Source organism: Phyllopteryx taeniolatus, chromosome 12, assembly GCF_024500385.1.
Source record: "Phyllopteryx taeniolatus isolate TA_2022b chromosome 12, UOR_Ptae_1.2, whole genome shotgun sequence".
NCBI lineage: Eukaryota > Metazoa > Chordata > Actinopteri > Syngnathiformes > Syngnathidae > Phyllopteryx > Phyllopteryx taeniolatus.
In genome coordinates, this window is record NC_084513.1 from 9,252,237 (window position 1) to 9,276,649 (window position 24,413).

The window sequence follows — 24,413 nt, forward strand, 5'->3', positions numbered from 1 at the left end:
TCCAGACCTGTCTCCCATTGAAAATGTGTGGCGCATTATGAAGCGTAAAATACAACAACGGAGACACCGGACTGTTGAACTGCTGAAGCTGTACATCAAGCAAGAATGGGAAAGAATTCCACCTACAAAGCTTCAACAATGAGTGTCCTCAGTTCCCAAAACGTTTGTTGAATGTTGTTAAAAGAAAAGGTGATGTAACACAGTGGTAAACATGACCCTGTCCCAGCTTTTTTGGAACATGTTGCAGCCATAAAATTCCAAGTTAATGATTATTTGCTAAAAACAATAAAGTTGATCAGTTTGAACATTAAATATCTTGTCTTTGTAGTGTATTCAATTAAATATAGGTTGTATTCTGTTTTTATTTATGTTTAACACAACGTCCCAACTTCATTGGAATTGGGGTTGTAGATATTTTTCTTTAAAATTATGTTTTGAAATCAACCATAGGGAGGGGGGTTCAGAGAGTGCCAAATCACACCAGATGTTATCTCAAGGCACTACCTCTAACAAGATTATGCAAAATTAACTATTCCTGGTATTACTACTACTGTACTTGTTCAGGAATTACTCTATGCGTAAATGCTGTGTATTTACAGCATACACCTACTAAAATAATCATAACCTAGTGTTATTGTTAAACTGTTGATGACTGCAAATCTGGAAGCGTGGGCAACTGCTACAGGGAAAGAGAATGATGATAGGAACATACTACATAGAGGAGGAAGAGTGAACACTCTGACTTCCTGTTTCATTTCAAAAGATTCTTATGTGTTGTTACAATAGATATGTACTGTACACCAAATATCATGTCAATCGGTGAGACTGGTGTCCATAAAAAATACCACAATACTCTGTAAACATGTTTTGTGGAAGTTGAATTGATCCGTTATTGATCAGGGTGAAGATAGGGAATGCATTCATGGAGTCTTGGTACACAACACCCAATTCATTAGCAACAATAGCAAAGTTTGTTGTAAGTTTCATGAATATGTAATGCTGATATAATAGTACAAAATCAAAAATCAAGTCATATTTAGCCTTATTCAGCTAAAAATTCATTGCAAACACATTGTTGTGTATACTTGTAAGACGGATGGGGGAAAAAGGTCGGTCTATTCATCGAAATCTGGATTATCTATAATGGTGACAAGAACGTGTCTAGTCGCATACCGTTTACTCAATGAGTACCGTTTACACCCACTCACAGATGTCTTGAGAAAGATCAATGCTAAGAGCTTCCAATTGCTCAACGTACCATTGGAGAAAACAAGGCAGAGGCGACACACACGTCAATGGGGTGGCATCTGATTGTTGTTTGGTGTCATCACAAGTCATATAGGAAGAGCAGCCTTTTCCGTTGAACGCAATTGTATAGCTATGTAACGCAAGCTCCGGAGTTCAATCCACGAGAAAAACATGCAGTCTGCTACAGGATCAAGAAGCAGAATCCGAATGCACAAATAGCATTCAGGACCAGTTTTGTTCTTAAGTGTACTAAAGTAAGTGAAGACTTTTCAAGCATGTGTATTGACTACAGTCTGACTACATTTGACTTTTACTCCCTACATTTGAAAAGATATCGCTATACAGGAAGTCCTCGAGTTACGACGTACTCGACCTACGACGTTTCGACTTTATGACGCCCGTGCCTCGTCGCCCATTTTGTCCCCAGTACCGTAGTGTTTCTGCTTAGCTAGTGCATAGTGCTTGTCTGTGTTTGTGCGCCGGGAGTATCTTTGCCTTTTCTACAGCATCTTATTTTTTATTTTAATGTATTTTAGTTTTCTTCATACGAAGTGTTAACCTTTCCCGCTACGGTCACCTGACCGTGGTCGGGAGACGCAGGGGAGACGCCTTCTCCAGGGCCGAGGTTGTCCTCCTCGGGGTTAACTCCCTTCTCTCGTTGCACAGCTGAGCTGGGTGGCGGCAACAATAAAGGCAAAAAGCATCGACTTGCTGCTTTAATGGCTTCATTAGCTCTTCTGCACATTCAACGTCAACGGCTCCTCCGCTAATCGCTACTCTTCCCCGGTCGCCGTCACTACACTTGCCACTGTCCCCAATCGCACCTGCGCACACTCCTTCCTCCATCACAGTCCCACCGGACGACGCCTGCGCAGTCCCGTCACACTCACACATCGACGCACACACCCACACACAATGAGCTTGCTGTCACAATCACGTGGGACAATACCCGTAACAGAAGTATTTCGACTTTAACGGTGAAATCCGATTTACGCGGAAATTCGGGTTACGTCGCCAGCGTAGGAACGGAACTCATTCGTAAATCGAGGACTTCCTGTACTTTGTAGTTGTTACTTTGTCAAAACAGGCTTGTTACTTTCAACATGGTTGAGATTGTTATTTGATTGATTGGTCGAGATCTGAGGGACTTATAAGGAGGAAAAAAGAAGGGGGGCAGCAGCGACATGGAGGAATGTGAACCAGAAAGCGTTAACAACAACGATGTAACGGCTTGGAAGATAATTTTTTATATATTTTTATACGTTTTTTCGGTCATCATTAGCTGATTTACTGTAGCCAGCTATGGGAACATGTTTTGATGGCAAAAAAGCCTGAGCCAACGCTAGTTATCTTAATTTCTTTTTTTTTCAGTACAAGTTTTTCATTGAGACAAGTTATCAAAACGGCTATTATATATAATTGACAGTAAGAACATTTCCAAGTTTGCATTGGGGATTGAATCAGTAATTCTACTTTTGTTTGTTTCTTTCTGACACAAGCATCTGTACTTCGACTGAAGTGTGAGTACTTTCGCCACCTCTGCCAATGACATGATGGGAGTCCAATACATGAGTTAATCTGCTGCAGAATTAAGAGACAGAGTCTAAATGCACGAATAGCACTCAGGACCAAATCCGGAGAAACATACTAATGTCAAATAGCCTTTCATAATGACGTTGAGCACTTTAATTAATGACCGTGTATTCAGGAAAGGGAAGGGGTCAAGGAGATGGGATGAAATGGTCTCGGAAAACACACGAGGTTGAGGAACAGTAGTGAAAAATTGTCTGCTGCTTGGCTAAACCACTGGGTGATACTTTGAATGGGGCTTCAACTCCTTGACGAATATCCTCATCTTGTACATCAGTAATTGTAGGAAGTTGTCTTTTATTTCTGTATTTTGTGTATTTAAATGTCTTTTTTTATTTTTTTATTACAATGCTTTTAAATGGTGCACTTTTTTAATCATGCAAAGCACATTGAGCTACCCTGTGTATAAAATGCGCTACATAAATAAAGCTACCAGGCCTTGCCAAAATATTGTCTGTTTCATATAATGACCTACAGATCCTTTCAAAATGTATTCATAGTTTATCTGACATTAATAAATGAATAATCCAAAATCAATGTTTCAGAGCAAAGGGAAAGTACATTTTGCAGGTACTTGTTTTTCCAGGTGCAGATCTTGCTCCTGTGTCAAGGCATCCAGACACCTAATTATTGCTTGAGTTCCTTATGTTTAGTATGTATGATCATTCTTATGCTTTTTTGCACTTTCAGTTTTGAGCTTCAAGTACCAACTAGGCGTATGTTTCTGCGGGAACCTGTACAAATGTGGTCGGAACACAAGACAGTTCTCGGGACTGTTTCGAGCTCCCTCTTAAACACTGTTTCCACCGTGCCATAAAAAAATACACATATTTAGGGCATGTATATTTTAGCAGTTTTTAAGATTCTCATCATTTGAAATCATTTTCATTGATTTAAAACACACTAGTAAATCTCATATCAATCTTAGAAGACGTGGGTTAAATTTTGTGCTTGAACAACGTCTGTGTAAACTATCTTTGTAAAGATTCTTTGGGTAAATGAATAAAATTTCGGCGTGAAAGAATGACACTTGTGCTATTTTCATTGCTGTCAAATGTCAAAACGGGTATAATTTGACCCGAACAGTTAAGTGTTAACAGATGTTTCTTAAACTAAAAAAAAAACTATTCCACAATTCATTATGTACCACTGAGCTTGCTGCTGCTCTAATTATTGTCAATAACACTTAGTAAATGATCTTAACCTCCAGATGGATGTTCACTGTCACTCTTCCTCTCGGCTGGTTCAGCTTTTGTCTGTCAGACTCCCAACACACACGCACACACACACACACACACACACACACACACACATACACACGTACACAAAGTTCCGGTATAATATTTTCTGTGTGGCGGCCGGACGAAACTGACAGCTCATTACGACTTTGAAAATGGAGTTGAGCTCGGTGTGATCTATTAATCTGTGAGTGTGCCTCTGCCTGTCTAACCATTTACAGTAGCTCTTCATTAAAGCAGAACAATAGCCCCGATAGTGCGTGATTCATTACATGCAATCAAAATTAGATCCTGAGGGCCCATCAATTCTGTTGATCATTACCACTGTCGCCGTGCTCAAGGAGAGGGCAGCTGTGATGTTGTATATTATTAATCTGACCCTTTGACTTGTTATGCTATACAATGAATGGATGAACCAATTTGACACAGTTGGCATTTTAGAAATGAACGCCACACATGTTTGAGCATAGCACCATAGATTCTGTGGTAGCCATAAAAGTGTCGCTTTAGGTGGTCTTATTTTGTTTAAGTACAGTGGTGCCCTGAGATACAAGCTACATGATAGACGAGAGTTTTTTTTTTAAATACGAGCCGATGTTTGGCCGATTTTTTAATTTTATTTTTATTTTTGCTTTGATTTGTGAGCACAAACATAAAATATGAGTGCTGTATAGCTGCCGTATCAGATAGAATTAGTAAATATTCTTCATAAAATAGGCTTGAAGTTGTTTATCTCCACTCTCAGTTTAAGTTTACTGTTCAGTTTAAGAGAATTACTAGTTGTGTATTTAAAACAACCACATAGCTTAGCCTTGAGAAAATGTGACAAAAACTGTTACATTATTTTAAAATATATTTAATTACAGTATGTCATGACTGTGTGTGAACATCAAGTATAATATTATAGCTATTTTTCCTGATTTAAAAAACATTACATTTTATTTTTGGGGAGACTGGAACAGATTAATGGCATTTCCATTCATTTTAATGGCAACAGACAATTTGAGATAAGTTACAAACTTGGTCAAGGAACAAATTAAACCCGTATCTCAAGGCACCACTTTGTTGAAGTGAGTGTGCCTCACAGCTGAGGTTCCAGGTTCCAGGTTTGAATCTCCTACACATTCCAAAGACATGCCTGATATATTAACTGAAGACTAAATTGCCCACAAGTGTAAATGTAAGTGAAAGGTTATTTGTCTATATGTGCCGGGCAATTGGCTGGCGACCATTCCAGGTGAATCCCGCTTCTCTTGCCAAAACTCTGACAGAATATACTCCAGCTCACTTACAACTAGGGGTGTACTGATACAAGTATCATTGGTATTGTATCTCTGTACAGTATCCATCCTGATAAAAATTCTACGATACTGACCCGACCGATACCAACGCCTGACATAGATTTTACCTTAGGGGTAAGAGCCATGTCAGCTGTGTGTGTGTGTGGAGATAATTTAAAGACTCAGATGACAACACTTTTAGGCAACTGCAAATTATGCTCTGCAAAATGGATAATTAACTCCTCCGGCGACCACAACTCGCCAACTGGCTGGCACCGAGTTTTGCGAGCTTCATCATCCGCTCCGCTCTGCATGCACAGTGTGGTGAGTCACGCTTTTTTGATGATCCGGAATAGTTGAGCATTGGGTGTTCTGTTCATGTTTTGTATTTTGTTGTGTAACATGCTCATAACAGCCCTGGGTAGTTCTAACGAGCCTGCACTGTGATATGTCACTTTTAAAGTGATATTACGCATATGGAAACAGACTTATTCCACGCTGAATTAATTTGCAGTTGTTAAGTGTGTTGTGTGTCGTGGGCGGCACGGTGACCGACTGGTTAGATCGTCTGCCTCACAGTTCTGAGGATTGGGGTTCACAGGCCCCTGTGTGGAGTTTGCATGTTCTCCCCGTGCCTGCGTGGGTTAACTCCGGGCACTCCGGTTTCCTCCCACATCCCAAAAACATGCATGGTAGGTTAATTGACAACTCTAAATTGTGTGTCGGTGTGAATGTGAGTGCGAATGGTTGTTTGTTTCTATGTGCCCTGCGATTGGCTGGCAACCAGTTCAGGGTGTACCCCGCCTCCTGCCCGATGATAGCTGGGATAGGCTCCAGCCCTCCCGCGACCCTTGTGAGGAGAAGCAGTTCAGAAAATGGATGGCTGGATAAAGTGTGTTGTGCAGATGAAAGTGTGTTCTAGTTAACTTTATGCATCTCTGTGTCAGTTTCGCTACTTTTTCTTTTTCACCCATTAGTTGAGTAATTATTTCAAATATAGTAGTCACGGAACATCGGTGTGAACTATGTTCAGGTACACACTGTAAATGAAAGTTAATGTGTTTATTTCTTTCTGTGCAGTATTATATAACAGATTAGTAGGGGAGTTAACATTTGTGTTTGGATGCTTTAGCTAACAGCTGGGAAAGGCTCCAGCACGCCCGCGACCCTCGTGAGGAGAAGCGGCTCAGAAAATGGATGGATGGATGGACACTATAAGATCACAGTTGGAATGATTCATTGTTTTGTTTATTTTGTTTCATAAAGTGGGATTGTTGTTTCTGTTAGTCATCATGTTGAAATGAGTACTATGCTCGATTGAAAAATGTGGCATTTTTAAGGGTCCCATATTTTGGCTATTTAGACCTCCACAGGGTGACTCTCTAACATGGACTTGGTATAAAAGTGTCAATTTCATTTAAAAAAAATACCTTGATTTTGTCATATGAGTGTCCAGAAAAGGCCCCTCTGACAGCGATTTCTGTTTGACCCAGTTATGTATCTGCTTTGTCCATATTTGGCTAAAACCACCCCTTTCCTCCTATTGGATGCCTCCATGTAGAAGACCCACTTGTGAGAGCACACTTGTTTTATGTTTACATCGCTGGCTCGGGAGCTGAGGTAGCCGAAGATCTTTGCTAGTGACGTAGATAAGCACGAGAAATTCGAATCACCTGATTATAGGCCTCTCGGCAGAAAAACGTCTGGAACTCAGGAATGCATGGATGATTTTAATTCATATTTCACATATTTACTGAGGGATCATAGAGCCAATATTGCATTCCAAATACTGGATAAAGTTGGTTTAGTAAAATACGCGACCTTTAAGAAAAGTTAAAAGAACATTTTCATCACAACTGACACATTTTCGTCACAGCTGCAAGACGTAATGGCATACTATGGTATCAGTACTCGGAATTGGTAAGTACTCAAATTTAAGTACAATGGAACCTTGATAAAACAAACTCCAATATAACGGATATCGGATAAAACGGACCACCGTGACCAAACAATATGTCCAAAAATAGTTTCCATTTGTCACTTATACTGCCGTTGACACAGTCTGTTGGTTTCAGAATTGGCCGCTGTTGTTTACTGGCGCTGTGGCGCAATATTGGCAGGAACTGTGAAACACGTGTTTCCAGGTCATCGATATCCAATATCTTCTTCTTTCCTTTCGGCTTGTCCCGTAAGGGGTCGCCACAGCGCGTCATCCTTTTCCGTGTAAGCCAACCTCCTGCATCCTCCTCTCGAACACCAACTGCCATCATGTCTTCCCTCACGACATCCATCAACCTTCTCTTTGGTCTTCCTCTAGCTCTCTTGCCTGGCAGCTCCATCCTCATCATCCTTCTACCAATATACTCACTCTCTCTCCTCTGGACGTGTCCAAACCATTGAAGTCTGCGCTCTCTAACTTTGTCTCCGAAACATCGAACCTTGACTGTCCCTCTGATGAGCTCATTTCTAATTTTATCCAACCTGGTCACTCCGAGAGCGAACCTCAACATCTTCATTTCCACCACCTCCAACTCTGCTTCCTGTTGTCTCTTCAGTGCCACTGTCTCTAATCCGTACATCATGGCTGGCCTCACCGCTGTTTTATAAACTTTGCCCTTCATCCTAGCAGAGACTCTTCTGTCACATAACACACCTGACACCTTCCTCCACCCGTTCCAACCTGCTTGGACTCGTTTCTTCACTTCCTGACCACACTCACCATTGCTCTGGACGGTTGACCCCAAGTATTTAAAGTCCTCCACCCTTGCTATCTCTTCTCCATGTAGCCCCACTCTTCCCCCACCACTCCTCTCATTCATGCACATATATTCTGTTTTACTTCGGCTAATCTTCATTCCTCTTCTTTCCAGTGCATGCCTCCATTGTTCTAACTGTTCCTCCAGCTGCTCCCTGCTTTCACTGCAGATCACAATGTCATCTGCAAACATCATGGTCCACGGGGATTCCAGTCTAACCTCATCTGTCAACCTATCCATCACCACTGCAAAAAGGAAGGGGCTCAGGGCTGATCCCTGATGCAGTCCCACGTCCACCTTAAATTTGTTTGTCACACCTACAGCACACCTCACCGCTGTTCTGCTGCCCTCGTACATGTCCTGTATTATTCTAACATACTTCTCTGCCACTCCAGACTTCCACATGCAGTACCACAGTTCCTCTCTGGGTACTCTGTCATAGGCTTTCTCTAGATCTACAAAGACACAATGTAGCTCCTTCTGACCTTCTCTGTACTTTTCCATCAACATCCTCAAGGCAAATAATGCATCTGTGGTACTCTTTCTAGGCATGAAACCATACTGTTGTTCGCAAATTCTCACTTCTGTCCTGTGTCTAGCCTCCACTACTCTTTCCCAGAACTTCATTGTGTGGCTCATCAACTTTATTCCTCTATAGTTGCCACAGCTCTGCACATCACCTTTGTTCTTAAAAATGGGCACCAGTACACTTTTCCTCCATTCCTCAGGCATCTTCTCACGCACTAGAATTCTATTGAACAAGCTGGTCAAAAACTCCACAGCCACCTCTCCTAGATGCTTCCATACCTCAACAGGAATGTCATCAGGATCAACTGCTTTTCCATTTTTCATCCTCTTTAATGCCTTTCTAACTTCCCCCTTACTAATCATTGCCACTTCCTGGTCCACCACACTTGCCTATTCTACTCTCCCTTCTCTCTCATTTTCCTCATTCATCAATTTCTCAAAGTATTCTTTCAAACATTTTCAAGCTTTATTAAAAATATTTTTTTTTACAATAAATTTGTCGTGTGGGCGGCACGGTGGGCGACTGGTTAGAGCGTCAGCCTCACAGTTCTGAGGTGCGGGGTTCAATCCCCGTCGCCGCCTGTGTGGAGTTTGCATGTTCTCCCCGTGCCTGCGTGTGTTTTCTCCGGGCACTCCGGTTTCCTCCCACATCCCAAAAACATGCATTAATTGCCGACCCCAAATTGCCCGTAGGCATGACTGTGAGTGCGAATGGTTGTTTGTTTCTATGTGCCCTGCGATTGGCTGGCAACCAGTTCAGGGTGTACCCCGCCTCCTGCCCGATGACAGCTGGGATAGGCTCCAGCACGCCCGCGACCCTAGTGAGGAGAAGCGGCTCAGAAAATGGATGGATGGATGGAACTTTGTCGTGTACTACGTGTTTTAGGCCATGACAATAAAAAAGTACAAAACATAATCTTTGTACTGTCCAGTAATATGGGTGCATATGGCCACAAACAAAAGAATTGCTTCAATCTGCCGGGTACTCGGGTATAACGGATGTCCTCCCCGCCCCTATTAATCTTTTTATCGAAGTTCCACTGTACTTGCACTTGTATCGTACTCTGTCTGAAAAAAGTGCTATCACTTCCCTAAAGATGGTCTGTGGTCCATACGTGTGAATGTTGTTTGTCTATAATGTACGTGCCCTGCGATTGTATCCCACTTCTCTCACTAAAAGTCAACTGGGATAGCCTCCAGCTCTCCTGCGATCCTAATCAGGACAAACGTGATGGAAAATCGATGGATTAAAAGTCACTTTGATTTGATTTGGGTGGTGTTTAATACCTGTCTATGGGAAGTGTGTTACTTCTCCATGCGGGGGCCCCAGGTTAAGTTTAAGGTGAACATCCCCACCAAGGGGGAGCATGGTAATGAGGTAAATACTTGCATTGATGACTCCTTTCTATTGATCCTCTTGCTATGACAGCGAGACCAATAATCACAAGAGTTGGCCGTATGGCTCATACGATGTGGATACTCACATTGTGCTCATCGTGACTCAAATGGGAAAATACTAAGCTAGTAATGACAATAAATTACATGTCTTTTTTTAATAAACAGCTGACAATGTGGGATTGCTGATGGAGCCATAGTTCCCAGCCGGGTAGCTTTGACAGTCTGTGAGCGTGTTCATTTGTGTGCATGCCTGACCCTCTGTCGTTTTCCCTTAGGTTGTTCTTGTAATTAATATGACCTTTTAAAACCTCCACCAGTTGTTCCCTTAATTACATTTCCAACTATTCAAATTTTATAGCCAACCTGTTTCCACAGGCATCATTTTGGAATGACTGGTTCCTATTCAAGTCACATCCTTTTTTTATTTGTTTTTATGCTGATGTAAATCATCTATTACTGTAAACATTCATTCAACATTAATCATAAGCTTATTTGCTTGCCACTAATGTAATAATAACCACTTCTCTGATGGAATTATTCAAATACGTTTGCATTAAGTGCATTCAGTGATTTGTTTTACTGTAAGTACATTATATGTTTGAAGAAAATTCCTGAAAACACGTTCAAACGCTGAAATCTATGTAATAGTGTAGTTGAGACCAAAGAGCACATTTTCTAGAAATTAAAGAAAGTTGGCACTGCATAGATAAAATAGTTTGAGTTACTGTTGATCATTCTTCTTTACCTTGCCAGAGGTAAAAGTGATGTTCCACTTCCAGTGCCCCGTCTTCAACCTGAAGGACCTAAAACTTTCTCTGTTGCAGTTTTCTTCACCGAGTGAAAGAGGGGGATTAAATGTAATCAAGCTTTTTAAAAAGGGACGAAAGGTTACATCCTGCTGCAGTCACCCCGTCCTCTGACCTGGCCCGCGTGGCCACCTCATCAATTGGAGGTCTTTGGCCTTGCTCTTGTCATCAAGGTGTAGTGGCAGGATCTGACCCCGGTGAGCTGATTTGTCAAGAGGACTGAAAACATCAGAATTTGATTGGAAGTGTTTTTTTTTTTTTTTTTTTTTAGGGGTAATTACAATTACAGATGCCCTAAACTGTTAAGATAAAACCTTCAGGTCATAAACAAAACACAATAAAAAGAGTCTTTGTTTTTGTTTTTTGAAGATGAGCCCATGAATTCAATGAAGCAATTTTATTCATGGAGCAATGATGTAGTTGATGTGATTTCTAAATAAAGCTGCAGAAGCTGTGACATGGGACAGATCCACCACGGTTGACCATCCCACGAACCTTGGTCTGAGCCAAAATCACATCAGTCCTGTTAAATTCAGTTCACTGGACTGTGCTTCTTTTAGTAAATAAATTCAGACGCTACAGAGTCAATGTCATTTGGAGACAACTTGTGTATGTGATTTATCTTGATTATTTTGAGGCATTTTTAGAATTGGATTCTGCAAAGTGTACAAATATTCACAAATGGCTTGTTACCCAACTCATGCATGCAAGCCTAACATCTCAAAAGAGGATATTATACACAGTGATCCCTCATTTATCGCGGGGTTATGTTCCAGAAACCCCCCCCCCCACAGACAAAAATCCTTGAATACTATTTTATTTTATTATTAATTAAAATTTTAAGCTATATATCCATTCATCCATTCATTTTCCAAACCGCTTATCCTCATTAGGGTCACGGGCATGCGATGCCAGCTATCTTCGGGCGAGAGGTGGGGCACACCCTGAACTGGTCGCCAGACGATCTCAGGGAAACATATAGCAGCTGAAATAAGTATTTAACATGTCACCATTTTTTCTCACTAAATGTACTTCCAAAGCTGCTATTGACCTGAAAATTTCACCAGATGTTGGGAATAACCTAAGTAATCCATACATACAGAGAAAGTAGAAAAAATAAGATCAGAAATTAAGTTGTGTGTGTGTGTGTGTGTGTGTGTAGAACTGCCTCAACAGCTCCAGTCCACGAACAGGATTCTCACGTAGGTCCCTGTCCTGCCCTTTTGTGTCCTCTCTTATCTTGATCTCTTGGTTAGTTATTGCCTGTCCTTACTGGGTGTCCCCCCCATCAACAAATGACTGTTGTAATGTTACTTGTGTTCAAATATCTAGACTGTCTCACTATTGTTCTGCTGTGGTTCTCACCCCTAGTCCCGTTGTCCACTCTGCCTGTCCCCTAAAACCCTTATCTGTCCAGCGGCATTTTCAATGAACATCAGAATAATAAAAAAAAAAATGTAAAAATAAGCACACAGAGTATTTCAAACTCCCCTGTTGCACAGCAAAACTGTTCCAGCACAAAGGCATACAGATCCACCATTCTGCAAGGCCATGCAGCTGAACAGGACCCCACCCCAGATGTTATATAGTAACAGTAGGTCGTACTTTTTTCTCCCAGTTAAAATGGAATGGTTTCCGGCAACATGCCATTAAAATCATCTTTTATTCAAATATTCCCTGCATTTTGTGGAAAAAGAAGACAGATGTGAACAATGTATTTTCATGAGCAAATGTACACAGTGTATGCTGTATAATGAGGAACTGCGACAGCAGGAGGTGATGGCCCTAAGGAAACAAAGGAAAGTCAAGTGGCCACACAGCTTTTTGAACTACATTTTACTATCCTTTTTTTCACACTGGAAAGCTCGACAAATGGCCAGAAAAGTACTGCACAGATTTTACACAGTGAAATGGGGATGTTCTGTTGACCATGCAGCAAAAATGCTTCTTGACAAAATGCAGTGTGCACCAAAAAAGCATAATCTTGTCAATAGGCTGCAATATGGGTCTATTTAGACCTTTTTAGGAGTGCATCTCGGCACCCACTAAAATACCTCTGGTGATAGTAGTAATCAGAAGATGGTAGAGTAGCCAAATATTGTACTCAAGTAAGAGTACTGTTACTTTGGAATAATATGACTCAAGTAAATGTAAAAAGTAGTCGTCCAAATATTTACTTGAGTAAGAGTAAGAAAGTACTCAAGGAAAAAACTTATCAAGTAAAGAGTAACTAGTGAGTAACCTGATTTTTTATATATTTTTTTAAATCCGAGCATGAACATCAAATAAAAGAAAATGAAATAATAATATATGGGAGTCGACACACACCTGCCACCATTTAAATTTTTAACTGCCCAAAAACCAACAACACATGCATTGGGCCCTGCAGAAACATTATTTGCTTTATTCACATAAATGGCTTGATGAAGAAGCTGTTTGCTGAACAGACTTATTGATTGTGTGTGCGTGTGCGTGCGACACAGTAGGGATAGTGCTAATTTTGCCATAACCAACTCCCAAAACAACAATAGAAACATATGCAATTTACCGCAAGGTGTTTTCTCAAGTTAGAATAGCCTGAAATATTCAAGTTTGGGCAGTCACAATTTAAGAGCTGCATGATAAAGCTGTTGTTTTTTGGAGTCTGTAAAATAAACACACTCGCGCAGCTCATGAAGGCTACGTGCATGGTCATGTGACTGCCTTGTGTCGTCTGATTGGTGAATTGGAGTGAAATGACATTAGTGATCCCGTTTAATTGGCGCAACGAGCACCCTATGCGGAAGTTGTAGATGGAGTCTAAAAAATAGATGTGCACACGCAAGAATGAATAAATAAAAGTAGCGAACGGCATGTCGATCATTGTAACGGAGTAAAAGTATCCACCCTATTATTATGGTTACCAGGTGCCAGACTGGCAACCATTGTCCCTGTACCGTGAATGTGTGTGGTGGGGTGTAGTGCATTAAAATTGGAGAAACTAGTGGGGGTGAGGCAAGACAGTCACAGGGCAATATTGACCCACCCCCCGTCATCCCCACCCAGGCCGACCAGCTCCCCAAGGATATGTGTGCGGGAGAGAAGCATGGCGGGACAAAGAGCAGGCCGGAATGCCGGGAAACCCCGCCGTGTGTCCTCCTCGGCCCTTCCTCTCCCCCACAGATGGAGATATATTTGTGACATTTATACCAAATTTTGTGTCATTCAGCAACATGGCATGGGTTGTGTGCAACTTGAATTGTTTCACCGTACGTTCACCGAGGCACCATGGAGGACGGTAAGAAAATGTATCCAGTGCAAGAACACGCTGTGATGTCCTGTATTTCTTACTACTGAGTCTTAATGGACTTACAAAAGCCTTCAATGTGAGGTGAAATGTTGACCAGGATAAAAGTGCAACCCTGAACAAGTACACCGCCTTTTGGAGCAATAAGTTTAATAATGAATTCCTCCTGGTGTGCTGTGACTCCATTTTATATCCATTAACACACTTCTTCCATAGCCAACAACTCCATATGAGTTTATTGGATTGCGTTATGTAATCAAGCATAACGCTGAAAGATTAATTGCAAATGGATTCACTGCGAAGGGAGTGTGCACATTCACAATGGAAGAATATCAAAACTATTTTCCAATATCTATTTGTCCTTTTTTCAACACTTTTTTCGAACTGATATTGGAGCCAGTCAATTGCAGGGGTTGCGCTGGCAAACATACAGTACCCCCACCAAAAAAAATAAACAAAAAAAAACTATAAAAAATAAATATATATATATATATATACATATATATATATATATATATATAGATTTTTTTTTTTTTTTTCCCCTTCAAATAAATCACATTGAATCCAGCAGAACCTGGGTGACGAGGATAAAGTAGATTGAGTGAATGTCATAAATAGTTGTACAGAGACCATTGCTTGACTGCGTCGTGACGTAGTAGCCACTTCTAAAGGGACAGACTCGGAACAGAACCTCCATCATCGGATTGGTGGACGACATTTTCTCACAGGTATGTATAAAATGTTTGGTTGGGTTGTCTTTGAATAATTGAGCAAAACATTATGACTAGCCTGCCAGCCAATGTCATCCCTCCCGCGTATGCTCAATTTTAAACTCAAAAGAGCAGTGAGAGTCTGTGCCATTAATCCAAGCAACAGCAAGTGGATTAATCAGCCAGTCCCTCGATGATCATGTTAAATATGTCTGAATTCCACCATATAACCTGTTGAAATGTAAATTATGCCTGGCATTCTGTCTCCCCTCTGAGCAAATTTACCTCACGTAACAGCTTCTTTTCGACTGACACTTCACACATTCAAATTACAGCAGTAGAGAATTTGGCCAAAATCGTTATTAAAGCCATTTACCCTTTTCTCTCAATGGCTCTGCCTCAAATGAGATTTAAGTGTTTGTTCAATGTGAGAATGCTTGAGCTTTTTCCACCCAGAAGGATGTGGCATCATGGTTAAAAGGTCTCTAGTAATAAGTAATAGTTTAGGCAGTGTGCACACTAGCGGTTTGTCACATAGAAGATGTGACAATTGGAAGAAGAGCTGTTGACATTGCTGTTCTTATCGTCTGTTTCTTGGAAGAATATGAATGTCTGCAAGTTGTGGTCCTGTGTTTTGATGGCGCAGCAGTCATGTCATCGGGACTAAGTGGGGTGCAGGCCAAAATTAAAGACAGGGCGCCTACGGCCTTAGTCATACACTGCTAGGCACATCGACCAAATTTAGTTCTGACTCAAGAGGTCTCAAAGCTTAAAAGAATGCAAAATCCTTTTTGCCCACCTCAATTGCATAGCTGCGTTTTTTTCCAGATCTCCAAAGAGCACGCAACTACTGGCTGATATTTGCCAGCGACGTTTTCCTCAAATGGCACCGACTTGTTGGCAGTGTAAATCAAGATCGGTTATTACAGTTCTTGAGAAGCGAGATGGCCTCAAGGGGGTCTTCAACCACATACAGGAACATCATGACGGATATAACGAGGACTTGGTATGTTGTGTTAATGGATTTAATACACACCTGGATAACTTTGCTTTTTGCTTTTTACTGCATGCATTCAATGGGATTTATGAGCATTCTAATGTGCTTTTCGGACTACTACAGAACAAGTCACTGGATGTGCAGTTGTGTCTGGCGAGTTTGAAGGAGTTGTGACACCATTAAGGGAGAGAGGGTCCGCTTTGGTGCCCTCTATGTCTCCATTCTGCGCATCTTTGGTGCTCAAGGAAACATTCGTGAACACGACCAGCAACTCCAGAACAGAGTCCTGGACAACATTCTTTGCCAGCTGCAGAATACATTTCAAGCTCATAGACAATGAATGTTCCTCTCCCTCCTTGACCACCAGCAGTTTGGGACATAAAGGACAAAATAAATCCCTTACACAGCCTTCTCCAGTATGACACAGAGCCACAGAATGCTATTTGATCTGCCTCGTTTAAAAACAGAGCTGACTGTGATGTATGCCATCACCGACTTTGGCATGTTCCGCTTATTTCCTGTTCACCCTTTTACCTTGAAGGCCCAGTTCCTGTGACCCATTCCTTGTGCCTCAGCTTTACATGCCTCATTAGTACCTCAGTGTTGTCACCTGTTCCCTGCTCTATTTAACCAGCATTGCTCCCTTCACCTCAGTGCCAGATTGTCACTTGACATTGGAATACTCGCCAGCCTTTTTGACCCTGAACCTGGTTTTGGACCAACCTGTTCTCTCACCTTGCCTGTTATTCTGACCTCTCCCTCTCCCTCTGCCTGCAACCTGAGTGGATTTGTAAGTCCCACCTGCCTTGTTCATTGACCTTTGGAATTAGAAGTTTGGGTTGGATTTTTGGATCTTGGACTATAGATACCTGACTATTGTCTTTGGACCTGGTTTGTAAATTGGATTTGAATTGCAGAACTCCACTTCTCCCTCCTGGTCAATCACTGAGCCCCAAAGTAATATTGACCCGTCTGCATTTCGTGTCTCCTCCAGCCTACCCGTTTTCCCCAGCCAGTGCCTTAGTGCCTCATCACGCTGTGCCTCACCTGACCGCTTTCAAATAAGCTTCCTCCAAATAATGCCTGTGAGTAAACCTAATTTGGACACTCATCATTCTGTGTTTTACATAGTACTCACGGGAACTCCATCCACCACTTGGGCCCCGCTGCCATCAAATGAATCTCCCCATTATTGTGCTAAGGGAAGTTTCCCACTGATTTCCTCAATTTCCTATGACAAAAGCATCTAAATGAGAGCATGCCACAGCTGTACAGATTGGCATTTCTGACCGTGGCGATATCTATAGCCACTGTAATCGTCAAGTGGACATTCTCTGCCCTCCAGCGAATCAAAACCTATGCCAAGAATACCACTAGACAGTCTACTCGCAGCCATGGCCGTCATGTATCAAAAAAGACTTTCTGGTGGAAATGAAACACAGAGATCAACTCTGATAGTCATTGAAGTCTTCCTGCATAAAGAGAGGATGGATTTCCTCTATAAATCGGCAACTCTGGTGAGTAAGATTCATTTTTCATGCCAGTTTTTGTCATATTAGATAAATATTAATTGTGAACTGCTCCAAATGAGTTTGGAGATGTTTGAAGAGAATGGGTTGTCCTACTTTAGTAATAATGGTATTTGTGACAAATATATGAAATGCTTCTGTCACGGTAATGCCACAAATTGTTATTGCATTTTTGAATAGGCCATTTGTAAAAATGCAACATGATAGCGGTGGATTAGTTTACTTAAGTTACCACTGAAGACCGTCCATCCATTTCCTTTACCGCTTATCCTCACTAGGGTCGTGGGCGTGCTGGAGCCTATCCCAGCTATCTTTTGGGTGGGAGGCGGGGTACACCCTAAACTGGTCGCCAGCCAATCGCAGGGCACATAGAATCAAACAACCATTCACACCTACGGACAATTTAGTCTTCAATCAACCTACCATGCATGTTTTTGGGATGTGGGAGGAAACTGGAGTACCCGGGGAGAACATGCAAACTACACACAGGCGGGGCCGGGGATTGAACTCCAATCCTCAGAACTGGGAGGCAGATGTGCTAACCAGTCTTCCACTGTAGCCCCAGGTGCCAAAAAGATTTATTTGGCGCAGAGTTCAGGTATTAGCTGTTCAACAACATTTGGTCAACTTATTTAGATTGTACGCAGTCGGGACTGCAAGTTTCCCACCTTCCCAGAAAGGTGCCCACTTTAATTTTGCTGTTGTGTGCAAATTTTGCACATTTGCTTTGTAAATATTTATATTTCTGTCTGAATTGGTTTTCCATCCATTTTCTGAGCCGCTTCTCCTCACTAGGGTCGCGGGCGTGCTGGAGCCTATCCCAGCTGTCATCGGGCAGGAGGCGGGGTACACGCTGAACTGGTTGAAACAAACAACCATTCGTACTCACAGTCATGCCTATGGGCAATTTAGAGTCTCCAATTAATGCATGTTTTTGGGATGTGGGAGGAAACTGGAGTGCCTTGAGAAAACCCGCGCAGGCACGGGGCGAACATGCAAACTCCACACAGGCGGGGCTGGGGATTGAACCCGGGTCCTCAGAACAGTGAGGCTGACGCTCACCGTGCCGCCTGAGTTGGTTTGAGTTACATTTCACATTCTAATTTAACCCTTCTTTTTGAGTTAATGTTTCTTTGTATTCCTTAAGTGCTACAAATATTAAAACTTTTGTTTTCAACTGCTGATTTATTTATTTTTTTCTCCGCCCCCCCTGGTGGTTTTGTATTTAATGTAAGGAGAATATTCTGGATTAGTTACTGCAGTAAAAATTACAATACAGATTTAGCATATTTGCTCATAATTAGACTAAAAAGTGTTATGGTTGCTCCAACATATAAATCGCCTTTTTATACCACCTCAACATTCCTCAAAACCCTACTCCCTGTATATTTTGTATTCCCCACCCCCAGTAGCACCCGTTGGAATGTAAAAGAAAATCAGAGGAAAAAATAGAATGGGCAAACAATCAACAGAGAATTGGGTGAACATGTCTATAATGGCACGACACCGGTAAAAGTCTCAAGGACCCATGCCTAAAATTGAACAGGAATTCAGCCATTTTGGTTTGAAGCAGCTATTTTGAGTGAATTCCAGGCCTCATATTTGACAAGCACCTGCTACAGAATGAGGCTCTTGGAAGCAAGTATAATAGATGGACAGGTGACTCGAAATTATTTGTTTTGCCCATGCCGTAAAATGCAGGCAAAGGATGGCGCCAAAGTTCGATCATTTTGAGGATTGGACATGAAAAAGGTGGTGTGAGATCCTTCGTTTGATTGCTTTTAGCTTTAATTTCTTTTTAGATTTATTATGGACAGTAGTTCATAAATGTACAGCATAGTGATATAATGTCACACTAGTTGTGGCTCCTAGAAAGGAAACAGATTTTGTTTCCTAAAGTTGAGAGTTTTCCCTTCTGATACAAAGGAAATCAAATACCAGTGATTGGATTTGGGAAAATAAGAACTCCCAGATCAGCAGTATTTCTTTTATGCCAATATTTTGGGCACGTAATTATTTTTCAGAGAATTGCTATTGGTGTATATAACTGTCAGTGCCTGTACACGGGCTTGAAATAAGGCACTCTGAAAGCAACAATAACCATAGAGATTAAAGATTTATGCTTTAACGGTACAAGCAAGTGCTCAGCTAAAAAAACTAAAGCAATAATGGTTGGTTGTTTAAGCCAGCAAAAATAAGCCTCTAAGCATTTTAATTGGACTGATGGGAACGTTCATGGGATCTACTGCCAATGATGCAGGCTTCATTGAAAAGGAGTCTTGTGCACTTGTGGCCATAATGAGACTTTCTTGTATCAAAGGAAGACACGAGTCAGGGTAATGCTACCCCACGGTGTGTTTTAGTTATGTTACCGCTTGACTTCATAGCAACTGTCAGCCATGTGTTCTTGTTTGTACACATAATGGTAACATTTCATCATGCTATCCATGTCACAGTGAAACAGGTGTCACAATATTTACACGACCTGATGTATGGATGCAATGCGGGCATGACTTCATACTCTGTGGACAGTGTTTCATAGTATAAAGTAAAAGGGATTATGGATGGCATATACCCTCTCAAACACTGTAATTAGCATGTGGTCAGTACAAAACAGGTTAAAAAAAAAAGAGAGAGCTGGAACCCGAAAAGACCGGGTGCCGTTTTCTTTGCAAAGCTCATTTTCAAAGGCCGACTGAAAGATTTCAAGCAGATCTGTTATTACGCCCTCTTAAAATTGTTTTTCATTCTTGGGTCAAATCAATTGCTTTTTGAGGTGGCTTTCTCATAGGCCAAACCTTATGAAAGTTTGCAAATTAATGTAAATTAAAATGGCAGTCATTCGCTACTTTTGAAAAATTCGGCTCTCAAAGAAAATTTTAATTAGCAACATAACATTTGGTAGGCTCGTCCAGCCTGAATAGACATATGAAAAAGACTTATGCTCTAAAATGCACAGGAAATCGGCCATTCTTGGTTTGAAGCAACTATTTCGTGGTCATTTACAATTGTGGTTGGCAATTGATTTGATGGCTTCCTCAACACTGTCTCTAAGGGCCGAGGAGATCCTAGGAGCTCGTTATAGTCCGTAGATTATCCTTACTACTTGGGTCTCCAAGGATGTACTGCAAGTAGAGGCTAACACCAGATAATGAGCTCTTTCACGAATACCTAAGTAACACTAATCAGCTGATGGAAGCTTAACGAATGCTACGTTCTGGAAAACTGGTAACATTTCCAACCTCAGTGCACTGGAATGCAATAAGTGTTCACAGCTTTAATGCCAACCACCCATTTCCTATACTTATCATCTTGAAGGTTATGATGTTCTGTAGCCTGTCCAATCTTACTTCAAGCGAATGGTATACACCACCCTGGACTAGTAGTCAGTATACAGAGAGAAAAGCACATTCACAGTCACTGAGTGCGATCTGGATCTACATCGACCTCGGGTGAATGAATCGCTACACCACAGGTGTCAACTTTGCCTCGGTTTCTTCATTATTTTTGGGTTAAATAATTGCCCGTTTTGAAGGCTTTCCTACACTCCAAAACAACAAATTTGGCAGGTGTGTTCATCTTGGTTAAAACTGATATTTAGTAGTAGTTTATCCATCCAAACTAATTTGGCTCGTTACTGTCTTAAAAAAAAAAACTAATCCTAACCTTCAGTCTTAAGTTGACATAATGCCGGATTTTACAACACTTCTCTAACAGTTGAGTGCTCATTAAGAATTAATACATTTGCATTTTGCTTGGGGACAGATATTATCAAACTCGAGCAATTTGTGAATAGATATGAATTTGGACATGAGGTTTTCCACCCTATAGTGACAATTTGTAAAAGGATACATTTATAATACGCCCTCTAATTACTTTTGTGATTGCGCCCAAATTTGCGCCATGTTTACTAAATTGAAGTGGGAGGGTGTTTTTGTGTGGGCGGAGCATGGCAGCAATATTTGATGTCTCACCATGAAGGACAACACTTTTTTCAAAAAAAATATAATCCCCAAAGTCAGTTTCCCTTGGCTACATTAAATTTGGTAGGCATGTCTGAGTTTTCAGCCATGCTTGAAAAGCCACAGGAATTCTGCCATTTTGGTTTTAAGTGGAAAGTTTAGGATAATTTTGACAATTTCCAACGGTCCTTCAAAGATGAACTCTATTTATTTTGTCCAATTGCTACCACATTTATAGCATCTATACTAGACAGATGGACATAATAAAATGATGACTCTTTCGAGGTTTTTGTCATTGCGTGCGGGACATGGCGGCATATTGGCATGATTTGCCATCAAACAAGAAACTCTAGTAATAACTCATTTGAAAATTCTACCTCTGAAGTCACTAACATGAAATTTCATAGGCCTGTCTATCACAAGTAGAACAACAAAATATGCTTGTGACGTGCAGTCAAGGTAGGCAACCCTCACTTGCCGCTGGTGGTCTTTTCTTTACACTGCATGTGAATAGTAAATAAAACCTTATGTTTACGTTAAATTATTCCATTTAAGTTCTATGGTCTGCTTGATTTTCTTTTTCAATCCAATAATTTCTATGATTGAAGACTCTAAATTGCCCGTAGGTGTGAGTGCGAATGGTTGTTTCTTTTTATGTGCCCTGCGATTGGCTGGCAACTATTTCAGGGTGTACTCCGCCTCCTGTCCGATGATAGCTGGGATAGGCTCCAGCACGCCCGTGACCCTAGTGAGGGGAAGCGGATCAGAAAATGGATGGATGGATTTAATTAAAATGGCAGAATTTTCATATTTCCTGTTCAAATGCATAGGAAGCGCAGCTCAGAGTCACGTTTAGTCACCGCTCCCATGATGCTTCAAGAGACCACGCACACATCCATTCAGGCAGGGTGTGATTGGTCCGTGGCTTCACACAAAAGACATTGGTGTTTCCTCATTACATCACCAATAAGACGCGTTTTATCACATGTACTGCACTTACTGACGTTTAACAGACTGTCTATTTAATGAAAGTGTATGACATTTCAGTTCACTGCCAAACTTAAGCAGCTTCGGCAAGCTAAGGAGGAGTCATATCAAAGCGGGGACAGAGACCTGTATAATTGAGCTAGAAACCAGCTGACTAAAGAAATTAACATTGCAAAGAGGAACTATGCAGCAAAGCTGGAAAAACAGTTTAGCGCTAACGACTCTAAATCAGTCTGCCATGCATTCCAATCACTGACAAATTACAAGCGACGATCCCCCCAAGCTGAGAACAATGGCAAACTAGTCAACGACTTGATTACCTTGTACTGCAGATTGGAAAAGGACACTTTCACACCCACCTAGCCGCACCACCGACCACTATCACACCACCGACTTCTGCGGTAACCATCCGCAAACAGGATGTGAGACGCATCTTCAAACAACAAAAGATTAACAAAGTGGCAGGCCCAGACCATATGTCCCAATCCTGCCTCAAAGTCTGTGTGGAGTAGCTCGCTCCAGTCTTCACTCAGATCTTCAATAGATCTCTGGAACTGTGCAAAGTACCATCCTGTTTCAAACGCTCCTCCATCATTCCAGTCCCCAAGAAACCTGCAATCTCAGGTCGAAATGACTACAGGCCTGTCTCCTTGACATCTGTGGTCATTAAGTCCTTTGAACATCTCATGCTGGACCACCTCAAGAGCGTCACGGGTCCCCTGCTGGACCCCCTGCAGTTTGCCTACCGAGCAAACAGGTCTGCGGATGATTCAGTCAACATGGGACTGCACTTCATCCTAGAACACCTCGACAGTGCAGGGACCTATGCGAGGATCCTGTTCGTGGACTTCAGCTCGGCGTTCAACACCATCCATGAACTCCTTTCCTCCAACCTTCTCCAGCTCAGTGTCTCACCTGCCATCTGCCAGTGGATTTACAGCTTCCTGACTGGCAGGACACAGCAGGTGAAGCTGGGGGAGGCAACATCATTCACACGCAGCATCAGCACTGGGGTACCCCAAGGTTGTGTCCTCTCTTCTCCCTCTCTACACGAACGACTGCACCTCAACGCACCCGGCTGTCAAACTCCTGAAGTTTGCCGATGACACCACTGTCATCGGCCTCATCAAGGACGGTGACGAGTCTGCATATCGACAGGAAGTGGAGCGGCTGGAGCTGTGGTGCGGCCAACACAACCTGGAGCTGAACACGCTCAAGACTGTAGAGATGATTGTGGACTTCAGGAGGCATCCTTTGCCACAGCTGCCCCTCACACTGTTCAGCTCCCTTGTGTCAACTGTCGAGACCTTCAAGTTCCTGGGAAGTACAGTCTTTCAGGACCTGAAGTGGGCGATCAACAACTCTGTCGTCAAAAAGGCCCAGCAGAGGATGTACTTCCTGCAGCTTCTGAGAAAGCACTGCCTGCCACAGGAGCTGCTGAGGCAGTTCTACACAGCGGTCATCGAGTCCTGTGTTCCATCACGGTATGGTTTGGTTCTGCTACAAAAAAGGACAAACTCCGACTGCAACGGACAATCAAAACTGCTGAAAGGATTGTCGGTACCTCCCCCCTACGCACCTTTGAGGATGTTGCCAGAACTAAGACAAGAGTGTGCAAAATCCTCAGACCCGCCACATCCTGGTCTCCAGCTCCTTCCCTCAGGTAGGCGCTACCGATCAATGCAAACTAGAACTAGCAGACATTCCAACAGCTTCTTCCCTCTTGCAATCAACTTCTTAAACACCTAACCTACAATTCCATTACAACATGCTGCCAATTTTTTGACTTGAGATTCACATTTCTGTGGGGCCAATTATACATTACTCGTGCACTCACTGTAGTAGTCTCACCATGCTGCACTATTTGCATATCTGTTGTTGACCAATACTGGCCACTCATGCCAGAGTAGCATCTACTCCATTTGCACACTGATTGAGGAGTATCTGCAACATTTGCACAATCAACATTGTCCCAGATTATCGTACTACTCGCTTGAAGTCTCTGCGCCCTTTGCACAATGGTCATTGCACCGGAGTATTGCAATATTAGTCATTTGAATGGCTTTAAGTGCTAGAGGACTCTGCATCTATTTGCACA

At 42.0% G+C, this 24,413-nt stretch overlaps 1 long non-coding RNA gene across 1 annotated transcript; it reads left to right on the top strand.

Annotated features, from left to right (window-relative positions):
• The first annotated feature begins 16,415 nt into the window (after nucleotides 1–16,415).
• On the top strand, nucleotides 16,416–17,366 carry LOC133486336 (uncharacterized). Its single transcript, XR_009790999.1, has 3 exons — nucleotides 16,416–16,627; nucleotides 16,832–16,922; nucleotides 17,183–17,366. It is a non-coding gene; the product is annotated as an uncharacterized LOC133486336 (long non-coding RNA).
• Nucleotides 17,367–24,413: the final 7,047 nt, after the last annotated feature.